Here is a 10,741-nt window from a genome sequence, read left to right as displayed (position 1 = left end):
AAAAAAATGAAAGAATGAGTGATTGAAGAAAGGGTTCAAAACACCAATTCTGGCCCTAAATTGTCTAAATTCTCCCTTTTTGTCCAAAAGTTGAGTTTTCATTCAAAAGAGAATTCTAAGTTGATTCAAGTGCTTTGCTCACTATTTCTTTAAGAACCTTTGTTTTCCATATCCCTTCTTTGTTATCCACATGCCCCGAACCTGATGCGTTACTAAGTAAGCACACAAATTAAAACCCTCTTGTGACAATTGTAGTAAAGATGCAAGTAGGGATCGTTCTAGACCGGGGATTAGGAGGGATTACTAAATCACTTGGACACTGACTCAAAAACGTAAAACAAACGTTAAAAACACTAAACTAGACTCAAAGAATGCAAAACACTTAAAAACACAAATTACGACACTTTCTAACTAAATTAGACACTAAGGTAAAGGGGGATTGTGGTTTTGACGAAAATAAATTAAATGCACAGATTGTAAATTTAAGGCAGAATGTAAATATGAATGTGATGAAAATATGGATGAATGCTAGCTAGAAGGTTCTTCTCCACACATGTCACACTTGCATACAATTTGATTTTCAGTTGGTCTTTCGATAAATTATAAATACTCAACGCCCCAAGTTAACTGTGAATTGCACTAATTAACCATCAGTTTTTCCACAAGTTATTAAGTTGGATGATTGCATACGACAACCCAAAACATTCCCTACAAGTTCCCTACATGAATTGCATAATAGAGAAACAAGCAAGAATCATTAAGTTCTATGAAAAACATAAGCATTGACGAAGCATTCGTTACTATGAATTGCATGAAACTTATGCTAAGAATTCATTCAACGCGATCGTTTTCAAGCGACCTTCACTACTTGTGATTATAAGATTGTAACTATTAGGTGAAACTCCCTCATAATCTAGCATCATATTCATGCATGAAAATTAAGCGTGCACTCTCAATCAACATACACAAATAAGTTATCAATCAAATAGATGAACGAATTGAATCCACAACTTATGAAATTCCAACCAAAAGTAATCAATTCATATTGCAAGCATAAACATGGTTTCGAATCACCCCCTAGCTAACTAGGGGGATTTAGCCTCTCATGTTCACAACAAGAAAAATAAAATTGAATTTAAACATAAAGAACAAAGGATGGATTACACCTAGAACGCCCAACGACTCCACTTGAATTTCTGCGCGTCTAAGTCCTCTTCCTCCTTTCTTCTTGCTGCGGCAGAGAAGGTTTATTGTGTTTTTGGGTGATTTTCTGATTTAGGGGTGGTGTGTGAAGGTTTGTATGGTGGTGGAAAGTATGGAGAAAGGCTGCGGCAGGTGGGGGAAAAATGGAGGTGGCTGCGGCTGGACAGTTTTTTTGGGGAATGGATGCTGCGGCTGGATGGATGAAAGGCACGGTCCCTTTTGGTTTTGGTGACTGCGGCTTGATATAAAAATAATAAGAATTAGGGTGAGAATGGTGTGGAATGGAGGGAGCGGCTCTTTGAAAAAATGTGTGAATGTGTAGAATGGTGAAGGGGGACGGCTAGGGTAGTTTTTTGGTGTGAAAAAGTGCTGATTAGTGTGAATGGATGGTTAGATTAAAGGGGAAGGGAATGGAGGCTGCAGATTGCGTGGAAAAATTCCTGCGGCTGTTATGGGAATTAAAGGGGGCCTGGAGGTCACGGCTTTAATGGGAATTATGGAGAGCATCCAATGTTATGGTGGCTTAGGGCAGATTTTGATAATGGGAAAAGGCACGGATTAATGGGAAATTATGGTGGCTGAATCAATTATGCGGCTGATTAGCTTAGGGTGGAAAATGCACGGCTTATGTAATGAATAATGGGTGCATGCGGCTAAAAAGGAAAAAGAATGGATGGTGGCTGATTAAAAATGGGATGAATGAGATATTAGGATAAATATGCCACGGCTAGGTTTATGGAATGATATGCGGCTACAAGGAAAATTATGGGATCATGGCGGCTAGGGAAAAGAATAATGGGAATGAATGGATTGAATGGCTTACGAAAATAGGAAATTAAAACATAAATATAAAGGTGCGGCTAGGAAGGGAAATAGGGCTAGGGCCTTGGTTTTGTGTCCTAAAGTGCCTATAAGGCCGTCAAAGTGGCTAGAAAATACGGACGTTTAAGTTTAGGAAAGGTTACCAAAACGGGAAACTTAGGGTTAACTTTCCTAAAATAGGAAACCTTGTTTGAGTAGGATTCCTCGTTTTGGTAAGAATTCATCGTTGGAGTAGGATTTCGTCGTTTCTTCAAGTCTTCAACTCATTCATTCCTCTTTCGCTCCAAAAGACTCCAATTTGCATCTTCTTGCACACTTTGGCCTTATAATCTGAAAATACACAAAAGTGGCCTTAAACACTAAAACAACTAAGTAAACACAACATAAATGCACGAGAACAAGCTAATTAAGTCGCATGAATATGCTCCTATCAAATTCCCCCACACTTAACTTTTGCTAGTCCTCGAGCAAAACAAAACAACTAAAGTAAACAAAACGCAACAAAACAAACAAAACATAACCTAAACCTTCCAACGTTTGCCTCAAGGATTTCCAATGAAACATGACATGTCAAAGATCATTACTCACATAGCTTTTAGTCTTCCTTCCCCTCAAGCACATACTTAATCGTAATCACCATTCACTAGTTCGCATTTAATCAATTAAAACACATTTTGAATGTAGTAACATGCCTTAGAGAATTCCCTTAATTCCTCACTAGTTATGCACTCAATTTTCACTCAGATTTTCTGACTACACACCCTACACTAGTTATATGTGAGAAGATTGATGTAAACATGAAAGACAAGTACTCACATACGTTATAACAAAGAAAGCAATTTCTGGAGTAATTACACGTGTTTAGATATGATCTCATGAATGGAATGCTACTACTTAGATGCGAGAACCAGTGACACCATATGCTCATACCAAATTCAAACTCCACAATTGAAATGCACAACACTCAAGATAGAAGTCAAGGGTTGTAACGGGGCTTGGGGTTTTGGCTCACAAGGAAAGGTAGGGATACACAAAAGTTCTTTAAGCAATAGTAAGTAAAGTAATGAAATTAAGACCTAGAATTCCCTTAGAATGCAGAAATCAACTTTTAGACAAACAGGGGAGATTTAAACAACTCTTAGGGCCTAATTCATTGTTTTGGGCCCTTTCTTCAACAACCAATACTTTTCAACTATTTTCAACTCTTTTTTTTTTCACTTTTTTCTTTTCTTTTCTCTTCTTTTCTTTTTTTTTTTTTTTTTTTCTACTCGTGCCTATGGCACATAACTCACATCAATAATCCTTCCCCCACACTTATTTCCTGCAACACATTAATCAAAAGGAATTCATTGCTTACTATGCTTCAAGAACAAGGGTAAGGATGGTCCTAATCTAGGCTAGGTGAGGATAATGCGGGTTAACAAAGAATATGGGCTAACACGGCTCAATGGGGTTAAACTTAAACACAAAATGAGTGAAGGGCACATGGCTGTTTGGCTTTGATGGTGGTCACTACACAACTTCATCTTGAATATGTGGTATGCAGATCAATGACATGCTTTGAATGAAATGGGCATGAGTTCTAGCATTTGGAACTAAGTGATGAAACGCCTTCTAAGTAGTAACCAAGCAATGAATAATGAGATCATACAACGACTTAGAAAACAATGATGCATAGATTTTAACTCTCCAAATAACGTTTAGGCTCAAGTCTCACAGGGATGTAGCGTTTGTTTAAGTTCCTTCCTTCAAGCATGTTACAAAAACTGATTTTTATCATTTGTAATTACATGTGAATTCGTAAACTATAACTACAACCAAGCATAAACCAAAGAGTATATCAAACGTCCAACCATGTTTGTAACTTTCTTTAACCGTCATGCAATTAAAAACCAAATCCTCATCATTGTGTTGGAAGGTGACCTACGACACAAACAAACACACAAAAACAACTCTTTTTGGGTTTTTCAAAACAATTTTTCAAATTTTTATGGTATTTTCGGATTTTTAAGTCAACACACTCTAAAACACTCTAAAATAGCTTAAAAACACTTAAAAACAGTGAGAAACAAGTTTAGACATGCTAGGTGGTAAAACCCTACGAATTTCATGCACAAATATCTCAAAACAGAATGTTACCCCCCCACACTTAAACTAAACATTGTCCTCAATGTTTTAAACACAATTACAAAAAAACATTACACAAAACATAAAGTAAGCAACAAAGGGAAGGGTTTAGGGACGCAAATCTGAGTGTGGAGCGATTCCCAAGTTCTTCCTTTGTTGATTGCATGGGTTGCCTCCCAAGTAGCGCTTGCTTTAACGTCTTCCAGCCGGACGAAACCTTCTTCACTCCTTACTAGGGCCCACGGCTTCCAAGGGTATGTCATCCACGGCATGCTCCACAAAGGTGTCATAATAGGGCTTCAAACGATGCCCGTTCACCTTGAATTCATGTCCCGTTTTCAAGCTTTGGATTTGGACTGCACCATGAACAAAAACATTAGTAATAACAAATGGTCCAATCCACTTAGAACGTAACTTACCAGGAAACAAACGTAAACGGGAATTGAACAATAGCACTTTCTGCCCAATTGAGAATGATTTCCCACGGATCATGTTGTCATGGAAAGCTTTGGTCTTTTGCTTGTAAATGCTTGCATTATCATACGCCTCGTGCCTTATCTCATCAAGCTCATTTAACTGCCATCTCCTTTGACTTCCTGCTTCATCGAGGTTCATGTTAAACTTCTTGATGGCCCAAAGTGCTTTGTGCTCCAATTCAACGGGAAGATGGCACGCCTTGCCATAAACAAGTCGAAAGGGTGACATCCCAATGGGAGTTTTGTACGCCGTACGATACGCCCAAAGTGCATCATCTAACCGTAAGCTCCAATCCTTCCTTGTTGGCCCAACAGTCTTCTCGAGTATTTGCTTGATCTCTCGGTTGGAAACCTCGGCTTGGCCATTCGTTTGAGGATGGTAAGGTGTAGAAACCTTATGGGTGACATGGTATTTCCTCAATAATGCTTCAATGGTCCGATTGCAGAAGTGTGACCCTCCATCACTAATGATCACTCGTGGCATTCCAAACCTTGCAAAAATGTTAGTTCTAATAAACTCTGCAACCACTTTAGAATCATTAGTCCGGGTGGCCTTGGCTTCCACCCATTTTGACACATAATCAACTGCAAGTAAAATATACATGAAACCATACGATGAAGGGAAGGGACCCATAAAATCAATACCCCAAACATCAAAAATTTCAACATTTAGGATAGAAACCTGCGACATTTGGTCCTTTGCACTAATGCCACCCATTCTTTGGCATTTATCACATGTTAAGCAAAACGTTCTAGCATCCTTGAAAATACTAGGCCAATAAAATCCACATTGTAACACTTTGAGGGCCGTGCGTTGTGTGCCAAAGTGCCCTCCACATGCATATGTATGACAAAAACTCAAGATTGAATGACATTCAGAATCATGCACACAACGACGTATAATCTGATCGGGACAAAATTTCCATAAGTATGGATCATCCCACACATAAAACCGTGCATCATGCCTAAGTTTGTCACGTTGATGCCTATTGAACTCACTTGGAATACGTTTTGCCACCAAAAAATTAACTATATCGGCATACCAAGGCTCACTAACCTTTATGGACATCAATTGTTCATCGGGGAATGTCTCTGCAATGGGTAGGGGCTCCTCATTATGCACCATTCGGCTTAGGTGGTCAGCCACCACATTCTCCACGCCCTTCTTATCCCGAATCTCAATGTCAAACTCTTGTAAGAGCAAAAGCCATCGAATTAGTCTAGGCTTGGCCTCCTTCTTCGTGAACAAATACTTGAGAGCTGCATGATCAGTAAAAATAATAACTTTAGTCCCAAGTAAGTATGACCGAAACTTATCTAATGCAAATACCACAGCAAGTAATTCTTTTTCAGTGGTTGAGTAATTTAATTGAGCATCATTTAATGTTCTAGACGCATAATAAATAACATGAGGTTGTTTGTCCTTTCGCTGCCCTAAAACAGCACCAATCGCATAGTCCGAAGCATCGCACATCAACTCGAATGGAAGGCTCCAATCAGGAGGTGTGATAATGGGAGCCGAAGTGAGAGCCTCCTTGAGGTGCTTGAATGCCGTGGAGCATGCATCATCAAACTCAAACGCCACCTCCTTTTGCAGCAGTCGGCAGAGTGGCTGTGCAATCTTTGAGAAATCCTTAATGAACCGCCTATAAAAACCTGCATGACCAAGAAACGAACGAACCTCTCTAACCGAAGTTGGAGCGGGTAAGTGACGAACAAGGTCTACCTTAGATTTATCTACTTCAATGCCTTTTTCAGAAATAATATGTCCTAAAACAATACCTTGTTTAACCATGAAGTGACATTTTTCCCAATTAAGCACAAGATTTGTTTCAACACAACGGTTCAAAATCAAACTAAGATTACTCAAACAACCATCAAATGAATTACCAAACACACTGAAATCATCCATAAAAACCTCAATGATTTTCTCGACATAATCAGAAAATATGCTCATCATGCATCTTTGAAATGTAGCAGGTGCATTACATAAACCAAATGGCATGCGACGATAAGCAAATGTACCAAAGGGGCATGTAAAAGTAGTCTTTTCTTGATCATCCGGGGCAATAACAATTTGATTATAACCAGAATATCCATCAAGAAAACAATAAAATGAATGACCCGCTAACCTTTCCAACATTTGATCTAGGAACGGCAATGGGAAGTGGTCCTTCCTCGTGGTGGCGTTTATCTTCCTATAATCCGTGCACACGCGCCAACCGGTTTGGACTCGAGTGGGCACTAGCTCATTCTCTGCGTTCTCCACAACTGTCACTCCAGATTTCTTCGGCACGCATTGGATAGGCGAAACCCACTTACTATCCGAGATAGGATAGATAACTCCACAATCTAACAGCTTGATTATCTCCTTCTTCACAACTTCCATCATCGGAGGGTTAAGACGGCGTTGAGCCTCTCTAGTTGGTTTGGCCCCCTCCTCAAGAAATATGTGATGCATACATGTAGCGGGACTAATACCTTTGATATCGGCCAACGTCCAACCCAGGGCAGATTTGAACTCCTTCAAAACACGCACTAGTTTCTCCTCTTCTTGTGCCGTGAGTGATGAAGAAATGATGGCCGGTAATGTCTCCTCTTCCCCCAAGAAAATGTACTTCAAATGGCCCGGTAATGGTTTGAGATCAAGGGTAGGTGCCTGAATTATAGATGGAAGCAATTTGTTAGTCGAAATGGGAATGGACTCACGGGTAGTATACTTACCATCAAGCTTAGGTGAGGACTCAAGGGCAGCCACAACTTCAAGTAATTCCTCACTAGGGGGCACGGCATGGAGTAGAGAATGTGTGCCGTGGGCAAGCATGCAATCTGCCCCCTTTGTTTTGAGTTCCATGCCTCGTGTAATGACTTTTTCAAGCGCATCGTCATTCAAATCGTCAAGATATCCCTGCGCCAAAGAGTCAATTATATCAATAGAAAAGCATGAATGGTCCTCACTAGGGTATTTAATGGAATCAGAAAGATTAAAATTAACAACTTCCCCATCGAATTCCATGGACAAAGTTCCACTATACACGTCAATCTTTGTCCGGGCCGTCTTCATGAATGGCCTTCCAAGTAGAATGGGCAGCGAAGGAGCATGGTCCGATTCATCCATTTCAAGGACATAGAAATCCGCTGGGAAGACCAAATGATTAACCTGTACAAGAACATCTTCCAAAACTCCCTTTGGATAGGCGTTAGATCTATCGGCCAATTGTATTATTACCCCATCATTTTTCAATGCTCCTAAGTTCATAGATGCATAAATGGAATATGGCATAACATTTATAGAAGCACCTAAATCAAGCATGGCAGATTCAAATCTAGTATTCCCAATGACACAAGGAATGGTAAAACTACCTGGATCCTTGCATTTGGGCGGTAGTTTGCGTTGCAAGATGGCGGACACATTCTCACCTACCTTTACCACTTCCTTGGTCGACATCCTCTTCCTAGTGTTGCAAAGCTCCTTTAAGAACTTGGCATACCTCGGGACTTGCTTTATTGCATCCAACAGAGGTATGTTCACTTGAACTTTACGAAACGTCTCAAGGATGTCCTTTTCAGCTTCTTCTTTCTTCGTTTGCCTGAACCTACTAGGAAAAGGAACATTCGAAGGGAAAACATTAGTAGGAACTGAATTTAACACATTTTTACCTTTATTGGCCGAATTGGGCAGATTTGGGACCATAGGGACTTGCGGCAATGATGGGATCACCTTTGCCGCGGGCAACCTTGTTTCTTCCTCTTCGATTCTTCGTTTTTCATCCTCTTCGGGGCTTGATGGTGATGGTGTAGGACATGCCCCGACTTCTTTTCCACTTCTCAATTGTATGGCCTTTGCGCTTTCGAAGCCTCCCTTCGGATTTGGAATGGTGGAACTAGGGAGTTGTCCGGGATCTCGAAACTTACCTACAAATTCGGCAATCTGCCCAATTTGTTTCTCAAGTTGATCCACCCTCTTATCTTGGTTTTGCATAGCCTTCGCTTGATCTTCCTGCCCATTAGACAACTTAGTTAGTATCTTAAGGAGTGCATCATTGTCAAGAGACGTACCTGAGGCACTTGGGCCGGATTGGGCTTGATTTTGGGGTGGGCCGTAGGGTTTGGGAAAGAACCCCGGGGGTTGTTGCCTAAAGCCTCCTTGATTCTAAGGTTGCTGGGAATCCCTCCACCTGAAATTTGGGTGGTCTCGCCACCCCGGATTATACGTGTTGGAGTACGGATCATGTCTTGACTGATTTTGGCTTTGAAAACCAATGGCATTCGCACTCTCCCATCCGCCATTCTCAATGAGTTGAGGACACTTTTCAGAGGCATGTCCTTGGATAGAACATACGCCACATACCACAGGTCCTTGCATCTTCATTCCCTCGGCCATCTGTGAAACAATAGAAGTAAGATTAGCCAATTGTGAATGAAGATCGGACGTTGAACTTACCTCATGTACTTGGTGCCGTGGAGGTCCTCTTTGGCCTACTCCCTCATACTGTTGAGCATTCAATGCTCGGTTAGCGATCAAGACCTTGGCATCCCTAGGCGTTTTGTCCACCAATGCTCCACCCGCCGATGCGTCGAGCATTTGACGTTCGATAGGTAAGAGCCCCTCGTAGAAGTATTGCAAGAGCAACTCCTCCTTCATCTGATGCTGTGGACAAGAAGCAACAAGTGATTTAAATCGTTCATAATATGTAGGAAAAGACTCACCTTCTTCTTGCTGGATTCCACTTATCTTTTTGCGTAGGAGGATGATGCGAGAAGTTGGGAAAAACTTCTCCAGAAAGGCCCTCTTCATGCTCTCCCACGATGTAACGGTTCCGGGAGCTAACTCATATAACCAATCTTTGGCTTTATCCATCAAAGAGAATGGAAAAGCCTTCATCTTCAAGATATTTCCGTCAACAGTGACGGGAGTCATACTAGAACAAACTACTTCAAATTCTTTCAAATGTTTGTTAGGATCTTCCATGGACAAGCCATGGTATTTAGGAATATGATGAAGCAAACTTGACTTTAATTCAAACTCATCCGTCTTACCTTGGGCAGCCGTGGGGTATTGAATGCACAAGGGTGCGGCATTATCCAAACCTGAGGCGGAAAGCTCCTTGAGTGTACGGTTGTCCACCGCCATGCCTTGGACTTCTTCAAATATCCCTGCCGTGCCTTCCTCCTCCTCCTCTAGGACGTGTTCCTCGAGGTCAGATTCCGGGCTTGGTGGATTTGGTTCGTGTTGCTTCCTCGTTCGTCTCAAGGTCCTCTCAAAATCGCTGTTAAAATCTGAGATATGCTCACGAATCGGTTGAGAACTCCGAGTCATGCACTAGTACCTAAAACAAGGAAAACGAAACAAAATCAGAAACTTTAACAAAATAAAAAAAATAAACAAAAATTAAACAATCCAAGGGATTAGCAAAGTTGCTAATCCCCGGCAACGGCGCCAAAAATTTGATGCGTTACTAAGTAAGCACACAAATTAAAACCCTCTTGTGACAATTGTAGTAAAGATGCAAGTAGGGATCGTTCTAGACCGGGGATTAGGAGGGATTACTAAATCACTTGGACACTGACTCAAAAACGTAAAACAAACGTTAAAAACACTAAACTAGACTCAAAGAATGCAAAACACTTAAAAACACAAATTACGACACTTTCTAACTAAATTAGACACTAAGGTAAAGGGGGATTGTGGTTTTGACGAAAATAAATTAAATGCACAGATTGTAAATTTAAGGCAGAATGTAAATATGAATGTGATGAAAATATGGATGAATGCTAGCTAGAAGGTTCTTCTCCACACATGTCACACTTGCATACAATTTGATTTTCAGTTGGTCTTTCGATAAATTATAAATACTCAACGCCCCAAGTTAACTGTGAATTGCACTAATTAACCATCAGTTTTTCCACAAGTTATTAAGTTGGATGATTGCATACGACAACCCAAAACATTCCCTACAAGTTCCCTACATGAATTGCATAATAGAGAAACAAGCAAGAATCATTAAGTTCTATGAAAAACATAAGCATTGACGAAGCATTCGTTACTATGAATTGCATGAAACTTATGCTAAGAATTCATTCAACGCGATCGTTTTCAAGCGACCTTCACT

Source organism: the organism of the source record quoted next, unplaced genomic scaffold (genome assembly GCF_019419815.1).
Source record: "Pyrus x bretschneideri cultivar Hongxiangsu unplaced genomic scaffold, Pyrus_bretschneideri_v1 Contig107, whole genome shotgun sequence".
NCBI classification, from domain to species: Eukaryota; Viridiplantae; Streptophyta; class Magnoliopsida; order Rosales; family Rosaceae; genus Pyrus; species Pyrus x bretschneideri.
The sequence above is the reverse complement of the archived record's forward strand: the minus strand, read 5'-3'. Positions refer to the sequence as shown.